This window comes from Pongo pygmaeus, chromosome 9, assembly GCF_028885625.2.
Source record: "Pongo pygmaeus isolate AG05252 chromosome 9, NHGRI_mPonPyg2-v2.0_pri, whole genome shotgun sequence".
Lineage (NCBI taxonomy): Eukaryota > Metazoa > Chordata > Mammalia > Primates > Hominidae > Pongo > Pongo pygmaeus.
Window position 1 is genome coordinate 65,188,407 of NC_072382.2, and position 15,788 is coordinate 65,204,194.

Consider the following 15,788-nt stretch of genomic DNA (forward strand, 5'->3'; position numbering starts at 1 on the left):
TGATTCATTTATATGAAGTTCAAGAACAGGCAAACTCGTCTATGGGGAGAGAAATGAGAAAAGTGTTTACCTGGGAGGAGGAAGGGAGGTTGGCAGTGACGGGGTGTACAGGAACCTTATGGGGTATTGCAAATGTCCTATGTCTGGCTCTAGTTTTGGTTACATGTTTTTAAACATACATAAAAATTCATTGAGATATACACTTAAGTTTTGTGAGCTTTATTGCAACAAGTTACACTTCAATCAAAAGGGAAATTTTAAAACAAGTCCTTCACAGAGTAATAAGAGCTTAATGAATGGTTGTTGTAGTTATTATTATCATTACTACTTTTACTACTACTTTCATTATTATTAAGCCACAAAGTCAGTAAAGCAACAAACGAGCAACAAGTAATCATCAAAGACCTGCTAGATGCTGGGTGCTGAGTGTTTATGTCACATTACATTTCCCAAAAATGACTATATATAGATACTTAGCCCTCCATATCCACAGGTTCCACATATCTTTTCTTTTCATTATTTCCTAAACAATATGGAATAACAACTATTTCTATAACATTTATATTATATTAGGTATTACAGGTAATCAGAGATTATTTAAAGTACATGGGAGGATGTGTGTGTTATATGGAAAGTCTACAAATTCTACATCATTTTATATCAGGGACTTGAGCATCTTTGGATTTTGGTGTCTAAGGAAGGAACCAATTCGCCATGGATACCAAGGAATGAGGCTGTGTGTGTGTGTGTGTGTGTGTGTGCACACGCTATGACATGTTTCATTTCCCCCACCAAGAGATGGAGTCTATGTTCCCTCCCGTTTGATCTGGGCTGGGCTTGTGAGTATTCTCACCAATAGAGTGTGGCAGATGTGATGCTATGTGACTTCTGAGACAGGTCATGAAAAGCATATGAATTCTATCTGGCTGTCTCTTGAAACACATGCCTTGGGTGCCCTTCTTCCCATGCTGCAGAAATTACATGGAGAGGCTACATAAAGATGCCTGAGAAGCCCTGGCTATTCTAGCGCTTAGCTGTTCAAGGCTTTTTAGCCCGGGAACTGGATACATGAGTCAAGAAGCCTTTTCAGTGGTCCTAGACACCATCTGACTGCAGCTTCATGAGAAACCCTGAGCCAGAACCACTCAGCCAAGCTGCTCCTGTATTCCTGACCCATAGAAATCATGGGAGATAATAAATGATTATTATTGCTTTAAGCCAGTAAGTTTTGAGGTGATTTGTTAGCAGCAACAGATAACTGATATAGATATTGGTACCCAGAAGGAAGGTGATGCTGCAACAACAAAAACTAAAAATGGAGCAGTGTCTTTGAGGGCAGAAGTTAGAAGGACTTTGAAGAGACAATGGCATCTGATGGCTTCAGTGAGGTGGGTTGGAGCCATAATCTTGAAAGACACAATCTCAAATGCCATAATTCTGAACATTAAAATCCTGAAAGATTAAAGTCCCAAAAATATAATTCCAGAAAAAATAATTTTAAAAATTATTTAAAAGACTTTCTTTTACATTTTAAGAGGGGTTTTATTTGGGAAACATGTTTAAAAATGACAGAACACTTCATAGGCCACTTTATATGATAAAATAGGCAATAATAACCTACATATTTTTGTAAGCATAAGTGCTCATGTATTCTAGGGACAGTCACAGGGGTATAGCAGTTATGAGCAGATTAACCATATTCATAAAGAATTAGGTCAAAAAGTGAAATGTACAAACACCTGTCACTATAGTTGGTAGTTGTGTGCACCCAGCTTTATAACTGCAGTCATCTGAAATACTGTGATGGACAACTTACATCTTTTGATGAGATCCTTCAAAAACCATTATGGGTCACCACTGCATATGCAGTTGCCCAAAGAGCCAAGATTTCAAGAGATTTTATTTTTAACAATGCAGATGTACAAAAAGGACATATCATTTATTGAGGAATTTTCCATGTTTTTACATTGAGAATCAGGGCAGCCAGCTGTGTTAGTCTCCGACTGAGGCCAAAAGCCTCAGGACCTGGGTAAAACCTGGTGTTAAGTCCTGGAGTTCAAAGGCTGGTGAGCCTGGAGTTCTGATGTCCAAGGCAGCAGAAGTAAAACCTCTCCCAGCTCTCAGAGAGAGACAAATTCACCTTCTGCATTTGTTCTTTCTGGGCCCCCAGATGATTAAATGGTGCTCACCAATATTGAGGGCAGATCTTCCCCACCTAGTCCACCCAGACTCACACACTAATCTCCTCTGGAAACACCATCACAGACACACCCAAAATAATGCTTCACCAAGTTTGTAGGTATTCCTTATTCCAGTCAAGATGATGCCTCAAATTAAGTCCACAACTCCACCCCTTGCCAACTTGGCACCTGCACATACCTCTTTTTATCTCCTTAAATAAAGACAATAACAAGGTAATAGTTCCACCTAACATGATGCAACTATCCTGTGTACAACCAAAAACACAGTAATTCCTCCCCCAGAATTTGGCTTTCAGGATTTCAACATTCTAGATTTTAATCTTTCAGGATTGTGATTTATAGGATTTTAGACTTTGGAGATTTTGATCTTTATGGATTTTGATCTTTTAGTATTTCAACATTCAGATATACAGCACTTGGAATTGTGTCTTTTGGGATTACAGCCAGTACTGCAAGAAGGCTATCCATGAGTGCTTAATGGAAAGTAAGAAAGGTGATATTAGAAAATAGAGGAAAGGGAATCTTTATAATATGGTCTATCAGTCTGCTTGAACTGCCATAACAAAATACCATCAACTGGGTGGCTTAAACAACAAAATTTATTTTTCACAGATCTGGAGGCTGGGAAGTCCAAGATCAAGGTTCTGGCTGATTTGATTCCTTGTGAGGGCTCTCTTCCTGGCTTGCAGATGGCTGTCTTACTGTTTTGTCTTCACCTGGAAGACCAAGAGCTCAGATGTCTCTTTCTCTTTTTTTTTTTTTTTCCTTTGAGACAGAGTCTTGCTCTGTTGCCCAGGCTGGAGTGTGGTGGCACAATCTTGTCCCACTGCAACCTCCACCTCCCAAGCTCAAGTGATTCTCCCACCTCAGCTCCCGAGTAGCTGGGACCACAGGCACACACCACCACACCCAGCTAATTTTTTGTATTTGTAGAGACAGGGTTTTACCATGTTGCCCAAGCTGGTCTTGAACTCCTGAGCTCAAGTGACCTGCCTGCCTCAGCCCCCTAAAGTGCTGGGATTACAGGTGTGAGCCATGGCACCCAGCCCTCTTCCTCTTCTTTAAGGGCCCTGGCCTGATGGAATTAGTGCCCCACCCTTAGTGACCTCGTTTAACCTTTATCACCTCCTCACTGACTCTGTCTCCAAATACAGTCACATTAGGGGTTAGGCCTTCACCACATGAATATGTGAGAGGACATAAACATTCAGTCCATAGTATACAGTGAGGGAAAACTCAGCAATACTATCTTCTACAGTAAAATGGAAAGTAGAAAATGTACCTAATGAATTGGATGATCTAGCAAAGAAGATTTCCAGGCAGAGTGTTGAAGGTGCCACCTGGCTTCTGGTTGCTTATAATAAAATGTGAAAAGTGAGAAGATGTGTTAAAGAAAGAACCATTGAATATAAAGGGGCCAGGACTTGCTGAGTTTAAAAATAAAAATGTCTTATTGCTAAATTCTCCAGATAGGAAATGATACTGAAATTTTAAAATGTCCTCCAGGCAAAGATCAAATTCAGTGTCCTGGCAGGAAAAATGATCTAAAGATGAAACTAACAGAGTGAATGCAAAGCCCTTTGTTAAGACCTCAGAAATATGTAAGGTGGTGCTTCAAAGAGGGGAAAAAAGAGGTCCCTCACCCATAAACAATAGGGCTTCTGGTAATCTTAATTGTGGTATCCCATAGCAGCCTTACAGGAAACTCAAGATGCAAAGTAGCCTATCACATTGATACTTGTGGTTGTGACTTTTAACTAAGGGAGTGAATGCCAACAGGATTTATAGAGTCTTATTCATAGATTATAAGGTTATTACATTGTGTGAAACATTGTCTGCATGGATTAAAAGGGACAGTGACCGTATACAATGAAAATGGGTCTTTGCAGGAGGTGGAGGTTGCAGTGAGCCGAGATCGCACCATTACACTCCAGCCTGGACAACAAGAGCAAAACTCCATCTCAAAAAAAAGAAAGAAAAGAAAATAGGTCTTTGGACCTTTAAACCACTATAAGAAAGCAGGCTGAGAAAACTACTTAGCTGCAAACACTGGCTGTTTTTTATGGAAAAGAGAAGATGACTCAGCTTCTGCCTCTGAGCCCAGAGATTGGAGCCAAGAGCCATAGAGAACCATTCTCAGGCAGTAGGACTGAGTTCTAACCAAGAAACTGCCCATATTCTCAGCAGAATTTCAGAATTGCTGAGGCCCCCTGTGTACCTCCCATTTTCCTTTCTTCTTCCTTTTTACAGGATGATCTATAATGCTTATCCTATGCCTGCCCTACCATTGTATATTAGGTAGAGGAAAGATAATATATTTCTTTTTTCATGGGTCTATAGATCAAGAGGAACTGTGCAGGAGGTACTATATTTGAGAAATTTACCCAAGGAGCCTCATTTGAACCTGGACCCAGTTAGATGACAAGACCTGGGAATTCAAACTGATACTATAATATGATGAGACTTTTGTGGGCCTTGGGAAGGGACAAGTGTATGTTCAATGGGAAAGCTATGAATCATCAAGAGTCAGAGGTAGACAGAAGTAGCCAGCCTCCTATGATCCTTGCCTCCTGGTATCCTTGCCCTCACGTAATCCCCTCCCACACTGAATCACAGCTAGCCCTGAGTGACCAATACGATACAGAAGAAATGAGACTGGGTCATAAAAGGCCTTGCAGCTTCTGCCTTGGACCCTCAGACCTCTTGCTCCAAAGGAAGCCAGCTGCCATGATGTGAAACATCCATGGTACCCTATGGAGAGTAACTGAGGCCCCCTCCAATAGCCAGCACTAACTCACCTGCCAGTGAGTGATCCACCTTGAGAGTAGATCCTCCTCTCTCAGCCCCAGTCAAGCCTTCAGATGACTGCAGCCCTGGCTGACACTGGAGGCAAGCTTATGAGAGACCCTGAGCCAGAACCACCCAGCCATGCTGCTCCAGAATTTCTGTCCCAAACAAACTATGAGAAGGAAAAAATAATTATTGTTATTTAAAGCCATTAAGTTTTGGGGTGATTTGTTACACAGCAGTAGATAACTAAAACAACTCTATAGAACATGCAAAGAACTTGCAATAGAGTGAAAAGGAAATGTATAGACACTGGAGCACACACAGTTTAGGGTAGCATGAGATTCACTTGGCCAGCTTGTTAAAGGATAATTTCTCTCTCTTGCTGGGGTGTTGGCAGAAATGAGGAGCCTGGGGGTGGTGAGATTTTGGGAGACAGTTTCAAGAGGTAAGTTGGCACCTTAGAGAGAAGGTTCTCCTTTCAGCATTAAATTCTATCAGGTCCTGGCTTTGTTGTTGCAAAAGAGATCTTTCCATTTACAGAGCTTTTTTGCATTAGCTCTATTACTGTGGGACAGAGGCAGGTCAGGGATTATCTTGCCTATAAAACAGGGGATAAAACTGAGGGTCCCACTGGGTAATTGGGTTGCCTGAGCCCTGGGCACTTTCTGCTTCCGTAACAGCCCTCAGCAGCACAGAGATGCCTTTGACTGCCAAAAGAATCAGAATTCAAAATGCCAAGGCTGGCCGGGCATGGTGGCTCATGCCTGTAATCCCAGCACTTTGGGAGGCTGAGGCAGGCGGATCATGAAGTCAGGAGTTCGAGACCAGCCTGGCTAACATGGTAAAACCCCGTCTCTACTAAAGATACAAAAAAAAAAAAAAATTAGCTGGGCATGGTGGCACGTGCCTGTAATCCCAGCTACTCAAGAGGCTGAGGCAGGAGAATTGCTTGAACCCGGGAGGCGGTGGTTGCAGTGAGCCAAGATCACGCCACTGCATTCCAGCCTAGGTGACAGGGCAAGACTCCATCTCAAAAAAAAAAAAAAAAAAAGCCAAGCCAAGGCTGGGCCATAAACACACATTAAGAAACAACAGGGAGGGAAAATGCAGGCCAATTGCTCTGAGACCCTCAATAAGTAATAACAGATTTTGGCTGCCTTAAAATAATCTTTCATACCTATTAAAATCTGTCCCTCAGGGTGCTAAAGCTGAACTAATATCACAGCCAAGATTATGCACCTCTCTTTGCCGTGTGACCTCAGGCCTTTCTGGGTCTCTGAGCCTGATCAATATTATGTGGGGTTAGACTGTCTGGTCTCTAAGGCTTCATGTGGTTCTGACATCATAGGATTCATAAGGAATTTGTGGGCCCTTCAACATGGAAGTTGGGATAATAATACCAGGCAGTTTCCATCTTGAGTCTCCATTCTACAAGATCAATGCCAAACAGGAAATTGCAGGCAGTAATTTATTCTGAATTCTCTCACCATGGGACTTGTTTATATACGTTGCTACATGGACTCTAATAAAACATTAAACAGACAAAGAAGTTTTCTGCCAGCTTCCCCAGCCCTCTGACATATGCTCCTTTTCCTGCCAGCGCCCCCTGGAGAGAGGACCTCCCGGGGACTACAGCTGTGATCCAGAAAAACTGCAGAGAGCCAGGCAGGAGGTCGGTTGCAAAAATAACCAAGCCCATAAAATAAAAGGACATAAGAATAAAACATTATATAAAAAATAAAATGATCAAGCTAGATCAATATCAGAGGACCCTCTGATCAATACCCACCTTTGGTCTGTATGTCTAAAGGAGGAGAGACACAAATTGGAGTGTCTGCCTGCCCAGCCCTGCCCAATTGACTTTGCCCTACTGTATTAGTCTGGGTTCTCCAGAGAAGCAGTACCAATAGAGTAGGTAGATAGATACAGATATATAGATAAATAATAAAGAGATTTACTATCAGGAATTAGCTCACACAAGTGTGGAGGCTGGGAGGTCCAAGATCTGTAGCCAGCAAGATAAAGACCTAGAAGAGCCAATGGTGTAGTTCCAGTCTGAGTGCAAAGGCCTGAGAACTAGAAGAGCCAATGGTATAAATCCGTCTGAGTCCAAGTCCAAAGGCAGAAGACTGATGTCCCAGCTCAAAGACAGTCAGAGAGAGAGAAAGAATTCTTTCTTACTCAGCCTTTTGTCCTCTTTAGGCCTTCAATGGATTGCATGAGGCTCACCCACACTGGGGAGGGCAATCTGCTTTACTCAATCTTCCAAATCAAATGTTAACCTCATCCAGAAACATCTCACAGACACACCCAGAAATAATGTTTAACCAAATATCTGAGCACCATGTGGCCCAGTCAAGTTGACTCATAATATCAGCCATCCCATCCACTCAGGCCCTGGAGGAATAGGAATTTGCCAGAATCACACCCTGGCAAAACAGTAAGATGAAGTGAGGTCTGGAAACTGACCACTGTCGATCCTGGTGCTTGGCCTATTGGGCTTGGCTCTGGGAGCCCAAGTGAGAACTGAGCTGACATTGTGTTTTATAGTAGCCGTCGTCATTTCATATGAGACAATATCATACCTTCAATCTTTCTCCATTACATCAATCTGTGCAGTAGCACATAGGATTAGAAATAGCTAGAAACACACGAACGAAAACTCCATTAACTTGAAGACTAAATTTTGATCCCCTAAAGCAGGAATGCCTGAGAGTTTGGGGAGAGTGAAGTGTTCACTCTGAACAAGGAAATGACCAGCGTGGGGCTGTACAGGTTGTGGGCCAACATGGGGAGCAGAAATGATTCAGCAGAATATGCAGAATCAGGACAAAGCAGATGGCAGGGAACTGAATGGTGATTAAGTTGCTTCTGTCTTGAGGTCAGTGCTACCCCAGGAAGGCAGGGTTGGCAGTCAGCACACCGCCCATTCTGAAATGGTGCCTCATATTGTTTATGGCTGATGTTAAATACAATTACAACTAGGTTAACTGTTGAGTAAGTGAAATACGATAAGCTTACTTCTTTGCTAATCTTTTTGGTGTATATACAAATTCTTGAATAAAAGGTGACTTTTGATACTTAAGGAAGACTAACTAATTGCAAGGGCATAGTCAGTGTGTACAGTGGCCACCATGATACACAGCAGGTACAGACTCAGGGAGCAGGCCCCCTTTTCCTTCTGCCCCAAGATGAAAGAGAGAGAACCTCTTTTTGCTAATGTGTGGGAGCCTCTCTTTACACTTTAAACTCCCTTATCACTTGGTGAGAGGCAGACCCAAGACAAGGTCTCCCACATCTTGACTCCTAGTCCATCGCTCTCCCTGCTTGGCTGTCAAGAAGCAAAACTCAGAGCCTGGGCTCAGAAACAAACACCAACTTGCTATCAGGTAAAAGTGGGACATCAAATACCAGCAGCCCCATCTCCTGTCTTGGCTTACATTTCTCTTAATTCATCCTACTCTGAAGCATCTCACACACATGCATGCATACACACACACAAACCTCCCACTGCTGGACATCAGCACCCAGTGTGGATGTGATGGAGTGAAGACAGGAGAACAGAGCTACTTGATTGGCCCAGGTACCAGAAAACTCAGAGGCAGAAGCTGCAGGGGTATGAAGCCTGTGCCTTGGACTGGTTGCAGGATGGTGGAGTAGACACTTCACTCTCTTTCAGTGATGCAGGCTACTCACCCCTACACCAGCTCCCCGCCGGCCCACAGTGGCTGTTTTAGCCCATAACTAGCCTTTCTTATCATGAACTTGCTCCCTTTCTGAACTCAGTATCTGCCACCCACGCCCCTCCCCCGCAATTCTCCAACCCTGGAGACTTCGCCTGTGCAAGGACTCACTGGCATCACAGCCTCACCTCTCCCCTGTGAACCATGACTTAGCTCATCCTGAAGACCACAGGGCACCTAGTACCCCTTTCCCGCTCCATCCCTGAAGATACCAACCCAACCAAATCCCAGCCTCTTGGCCAGTGGCTGTGTATGCCCAGATGCCCCGGGCAAGGCAAAGACAGACAACAGGACACTCCCTCTGTTCCAATGAGCCAGGTGATTTCAGTGTATTTCCTGGGTGTAAGGATCAGGACATGCAGAGGGCTTTGGGAACAGCAAACAGTGTCAGGTCTAGTCTGGATCATCAGGAAGAGCATCCCAGAGGCAGTAATAATAAAGCTGAGACCTGAAGACCAAGAGGAATGGGAGGACAGTGAAGAGAAGAAGGGGGAACAGGAGAAAGGGAACCAGCAGTTTACTGGGCTGGTAGGCAGGTAAAGAGGGAATGAGGAGGCCTAGGTACAGCTGTGAGGGGCATACAGCAGACACAGATGAAGCTATCTCTGCCCTCTGTCAAATTATAGCATGAACAAAGAACACTGGTTGCAGTTCAAAGACATGGTATCCAGGCCCAGCTCTGGCACTCCTTGAGCAAGTCACACCCCCAATCTGAATCTTGGTCTCCCAACTGCCTGTTGTCACCCACACTGTAACAGAAGGTGTGCCATTACTGCTAATTGACATCTATCTCTCTCCATCACTTGGAAACCCATTTCAGCCCCAATTGTTCTCTGTGCCTCTAAAAAATAAAATAAAAAAATTTTTTAAATCACTAGGCTCCTAAATGAACAATAACTATCGTGGCATTACAAGGCCAACCAGGCCCCTTACCCTAGCCCATTATCTCTCTCCTCTTTTCAACTTAGGGAAAACAAAAGAATCAGTTCAACAAAGTCATTTATTCTCCACTTTACAGGCTGCAGAGCAAATGGTTTTCAAGGTTTTGTAACAGACAGTGCGGGTGACAACAGGAGTTGGGAGACAGATTTAGAGTGGGGGTGATAACCTACCTGTTGTCACCCACACTGTCATCCCAACTGTGAAGAAGCACATTGGAATGTTTGACCTCTGAAGACTGATCCTGCCTCATTAATTCATTCAGCCAACATTTATCAAGAACCTTTTACGTCCCAGCCCTTTTCCAAAAGGTGGGAATCTATCAGTGAACAAAACAGACAACAACTCTTACCCTAACAGAGCTTCCATTCTAGAGGAGGGGAGACACGCAATAAAAATAATAAATATGTAATAAATAAACAAATAACTTAATTTTTTCTGAAAGGTCTAGGTGCTATAGAAAAAAGAAAAAAGTAGAACAGGGATTAGGTTGCATTTTAAGAAGGGTGATTAGGACAGGCTACATTAAGGAGGTTTGTTTGAGTGGTGAAGACTTGAAAGAGGTGAGATTTCAAGCCATCAAATTCTCTGGGAAAAGGAAAATGAGGGCAAAGGAAATACAGCAAAGCCTCAGGGCAGAGGATCCCCACCATGTTAGAAAAACAGCAAGGAAGTCAGGTGTCTAGCAGGGTGTGAAAGGGAATAATGACAGGAAATGAGGCCAGAGGGATGAAGGGGGATGGCTGCACTGATTGCAAAGGGCCCAGTACGCTATTTAAACTTGCTCCACTGCCCCCAGGCTCCCAGCCACTGGCAACCTCTTTGACTTAGTTGGGCTTCTGGAAGAAACTTCAGGGAAGTGACACCAGCCCAACTTCTTCCTGTAGTTGGGGGCTATAGTGCTGTCTCAGGAATGGCTACCATGTGTCTTGGCATTGAACTTGGCAGCCTAGACACAGGCTTGCAGTGTGGTCCTCACAAAGGCCACACACCCAGGGATCTCCTGCCCCACCCCATCCCTCTGCAGTAGCAGTCCCCAACCTTTTTGGCACCAGGGACTGTTTTCGTGGAAGACAATTTTTCCACAGATGGGAGGTGGGTGGGGGATGGTTTGGGGATGAAACTATTCTACCTCAGATCATCAGGCATTAGATTCTTATAAGGAGCACGCAACCTAGATCCCTCGCATGCGCAGTTCACAGCAGGTTTGTGCTCCTGAGAATCTCATGCCACAGCTGATCTAACAAGAGGCAGAGCTCAGGTGGTAATGCTCCCTCACCCGCTGCTCACCTCCTGCTGTGCAGCCAGTTCCTAACAGGCCACCACTGACTCTTACTAGTCCGCAGCCAGGGATTGGGGACCCCTTCTCTACAAGGCTCACTCTCCCCTTGTGCTCAGCCTTTCTCCTCATTGCTGGGCACAAAGGAGTCAGGAAGGAAGGCCCTGGGTTCCAGGTTGTAGAGGATTCTTTTTCTAGCCGATGCCATTACTGCTAACTGCTAACAGAGGTTTATCTCTCTCCATCACTTAGAAATCCATTTCAGCACCAATTGCTCTTTCTGCCTCTGAAAAGTAGAAAAAAAAAAAAACAACAACAAAAATCATTAGACTCCTAACTAAACAATAATTATCTTGGCATTGCAAGGCCAGCCAGGCCCCTTACCCCAGCCCATTACCACTCTCCTTTCTTCAACTTAGGGAAAAAAAATATGAATCAGTGCAACAAAGTCATTTATTCTCCACTTCATAGTCTGCACAGCAAATAGTTTGTCAACATCTTTTAAAAACCACTTTCCTCCCTCACATTGTGCTCAGGAAGCTGCTTTGTCTTTCCCTTAGCTATTGATTTTTGCATCTTGTTAGGGTTGTTCTGTGCTCCTAAGGAATTAATAACAAATTAGCCAAAGTCCATGGGCTGCAGCTCAGCTTGCTGGGCTTACCTGGACAGCCAGCCTGGGCGATGCTTCCCTTCTACTTCATTCCTGGAGGATGAGAATATCCCCAAGGATGGAGACTTGGCATTCTTGGTCTTAATCTGTATGGCCAAGGAGAAGTGGAACTGCCCTGGGCTTGATCTTGGAGTCCTGAGGATTGAGTGTAAACCTTTGGGGAGAATGGGGGAAGCCACAGGGAATAGTTCAAAGGATGTGGTTTTGGAGACAGACTTCAGTTTGAATCCAAACCTAACTACTTGCTGACTTTGTGGCTTTGGGCAAGTGCCCTAGTGTTTGGGACTATGGGGGCCCCAAGGGTGTCACAGCTGTGAACACCAGGCTTCAAGTCATGCTGGGTCTCAGCAATAGGATGGGGCTGAGAAGGGGTAATGGAGGAAGCTGAGAAAGTGCAGGTCTGGAGTCGGGCCTGTAGTCTGCCTGGAGAACAGATTCTTGAATGGGAAAATCCAGAATCCAGATCTCAGTGTCCAGATGGGGTCACTGAAAATTCAGGTTCAGTCCAGGCTGGCATCAGTGTCCAAATTCCACATGGGCCCTTGGGTTCAAGAAGGACGCTAACTGGGACACTGTACCGTATGTGAAACAAGAAACAAAGCACGGTGTTCAGGAGCATGAACCAGGAAACAGACTCCCTGGCTCCAAATCCTTACTTTGCCCCTTATTAGCTGGCAAAGTGTTTAACCTTTTGTGACTCAATTTCCTCATCTGCAAAATGAGGTGAGTCATTGTACCCACGATACTCAAGGATTTATTGTTAAAATTAATGAGTTAATATATGTAAAGGGCTTAGAAAAGTGGCAGCTAGGATGTGCTACACAGGGAGAGCTTTTAAAAATAAAATTAAAGCAAGTTCTCCTATTACAGAATTATTATTATTATTATTATTTTAGATATGAGGGTCTCATTGTGTTGCCCAGGCTGGAGTCGCTCAAATGATCCTCCCACTTCAGCCTCCTGAGTAGCTGGGATGACAGGCACACGCCACTATGCCCACCTCCTTTCACAGAAAACTTAATTGCCTTTTCCTTTCCTATTCACTCGTATGAGTAAAAATCATATATGGCTTTACAAACCCAGGCATCACCTTTAATGCTTCTGTCTCTGCACCCCACCAATCCAATCAACCACCCAGTCTTCCTGCCCCTTCCGCCACTGCCCAGCCACTGCCCAGCTGTGCCTCCGTTGCGCCTCTCCTGGACAAGGCTTCGGCTCACCTCGTAACTGCCCTCTGGTCTCCCTAGCTCTAGACTCACCTTATCTAATCCACTCATCACACTTCCAGCAAAGCAGTCGTTATAAATCACAATCTGATCACATTGTCCATTTTAAGCCATTCCATTGCGCTTCTCCTATTGTCTACATGAGTCATTAAAACTCCTTGGCACACAAGGCCCTACAGGGTCCCCTACACATTCCTGCGGCTTTACTTACTATCTCCTGCCCCCCCACTCTTGACACTCCAGGAATACTAACTTTCCTGTTGTCACCCGTACCACACACACAGGTGCACACACACACAGACCACCCCTTCACACACACACATAGGCCACGCTTCATTTGTTCATTTGCCTAAAATATCCTCCCAGCTTCTCCCATCTCCCTCCACCCACCCCTCATCTCAACACTATTACTACCCCCATGCATTGCTTGCCAGCTCCTGGACCCAGCTAGCACCTAAGACCCAGGTGTCACTTCTTCCTGGAATCCTTCCCTGAAGCCACCCGTTGGATTAGACATTTATGTCCATTAGGATAATCTTAGATAACAAGTTCCTAAATTTCAGTGGTTTGACGCAATAGAGGTTTGTCATTCCAGGATAGTCTAAAGTAGGCATCCCTGGTTGGCAAGCAGCTTTCTCTCATGCAGAAATTAGAGATGCATCTTTTGCCTCCATAACCCCTAGGGTCTCAGGGTCGTCTACATCCAGCTGATGAAAGGGGTAAGAGGGACTGGAAGAGGCACACCTACTTCTTAAGATCTCTGGCCAGACTGGTAACCTCACTCCCACCCACATCCCATTGGTGGGAATGAGTCACAAGGTCATGCCTGGCTGCAAGGAGGGCTGGGAAGTGTAGTCCAGGAGCCTTCCAGCTCCACCCTGTTGACAGGGGAGCATGCCATCTGGTGGGCTGTTGGTTCTTGCAGCCACAGGGCCTCTTCTTGTCTCTATGTCCACCTCAGAGTTTTCACAATGTGGGGCTATAATCTGTTTTCATGCCCATCTCTCCCACCAGATTGTGAGCTCCTTGAGGGCAAAGGCCTCACGCTTTTCATCTCTGTACCCAGTGTCTGGCACTGGTGCTTGGGACTGTTGGATGAATGGATGACCTGAGTAAGAACCAGCTCAGTACCTGGGTGGGTCTGATCCTGAAGGCAGACAGTCCTCCCTGCAAGCAACTGAGCCAGTCTGGGGAAAGCAGGGACACCAGGACAGGTCATGAAGGCTGATCTACCCAGAAAAACGCAGAAGACCAGAAGAATGATTTGGCTCCTGTGAGAGGTTTGCATCTCCATCTCCATGGGATTCCCAGGCCAAGAAGGGCTCAAACCCTGAGAGCTCTGAAACACATATTCTTCACAGCTAACACTTACATGTAAGCCCATGCCATGTGTCAAGCACTATCCACCAATCCTCACAATAACCCCATTTTGCAGATGAGGAAATCGAGACTTGGAAAGGTTAAATGAACATGATACTGCCTCTATCCAAGGGCTTTTTTTCTTCTCCGGAGCCCCAACAAGCCCTAGGACAAGGACGGCTTCAGCCTATCTTCTAGAATTTCTGTCAATGAGGATTAAGTTTTGGAGGACAGCAGATGTTTGACTTCCTGGAGGACAAAGCAGAAAAGCAGACACTTTGAACTTTCTTACCCCTGTTTGAACATCAGTGCTCAAGTAACAGGCCAGTGGCTGGAGAACAAGCTTCCGAGATTACTCTTCACTGTGAATTCTCAGCATTTTCCAAGCAAAGAAAAGCTGGACCTTCCACTGATGTTTACATCTGACAACCTCTTTTGGTCAAATTAAAAAACAGTAGAGGCTGAAGCCAAATAACAAACTAAGGCCAGCTCATCTCAACATGACACTCATGCAGAATTAACAGTGATAATGTTACGACAGAAGCCTGATCCTCTCTCTGCATTCAACGTTAGGGCCGAATACCCAGAAGCCAGTGGTGCAGAAACACAGCTTCATTCAGCCACGCTTCACATCCCCTATGCCAGCATTTCCATAATCTTAACCGGATAACAACCACAGCCCCTCCTGGGAAATCACGGCCTCTGAAATGTTTCCACACTGATGACAAGAGAAACAGCTGTAATTTGTCGTTATAGAAATATCCAATTATCAGGCCACTGAGTGATGTCTGCAGCCTCCTATCCTCACTGCCATCAGTCTGGGCTCCGAGCTACACACCTGTTAGGGCCAGGGCCTGGCAGATGACACCCACAGAAGAGCCTGGCTTTCCTCTTCCATCACCTCCTGGGGAATCCAGCAGCCCCTGTCTCTGGCAGAAGTGCCTCCAAGGTCTCCTCCTGATACCAACTTTTAATGCAGGAAGAGCAGATTATGAGTGACTCAGCTCCTGGCTGAACCACACCCTCTTACAGGGCCATTCTCTATACCATGGCAGAAGCTGCTTTTTCTCCTCTGTTTTTCTGCAACAGGATAGAGCGGTCTGTGATAAGTTTAAGTGATCAGACTGTGAAATCAGGCAGTCCTGGGTTCAATTCATGTTCCCAGGACATCCCTGCTACATGACCTGTGAGGTACGCTTTTTACAGAATCCTCCCTTGGTGGAATACACTAGGAAAAAAGCAAATAGAAGAAAAACAACTACATCTGGGCTACTCTGGGTACACTGCCTGTGGGTTAGCCCTGCTCTACAAGGAACAGAAAAAAAAAAGAGAGAGGGAAGGAAGGAAGGAAGAAAGGGAGGAAGGGAAGACAGAGGGGGGAAAGAAAGAAAAGAAAAGAGAGAGAGAAAGGGAAAAGAGAATAGGAAAAAAGAAAAGAAAGACAACTAAATCTGGTGCAATAGTAATAGCCAACACTTATAGGCACTTCATGCTATGTACGTATTAACTCATTTTGTCCTCACAACAACCCTGCAAAGTGGATACGATTATATTTATTTTACAGATGAGGAAACTAAGACG

The 15,788-nt window shown here is 44.8% G+C and overlaps 1 long non-coding RNA gene across 1 annotated transcript; it reads right to left on the bottom strand.

The window, feature by feature from the left end:
- Window positions 1–203: 203 nt before the first annotated feature.
- Window positions 204–7,155, bottom strand: LOC134740259 (uncharacterized). The gene is made up of 3 exons (XR_010127585.1): window positions 6,970–7,155; window positions 5,000–5,160; window positions 204–2,917 (listed from the first exon to the last, which is right to left on the bottom strand). It is a non-coding gene; the product is annotated as an uncharacterized LOC134740259 (long non-coding RNA).
- Between the last annotated feature and the right edge of the window lie 8,633 nt (window positions 7,156–15,788).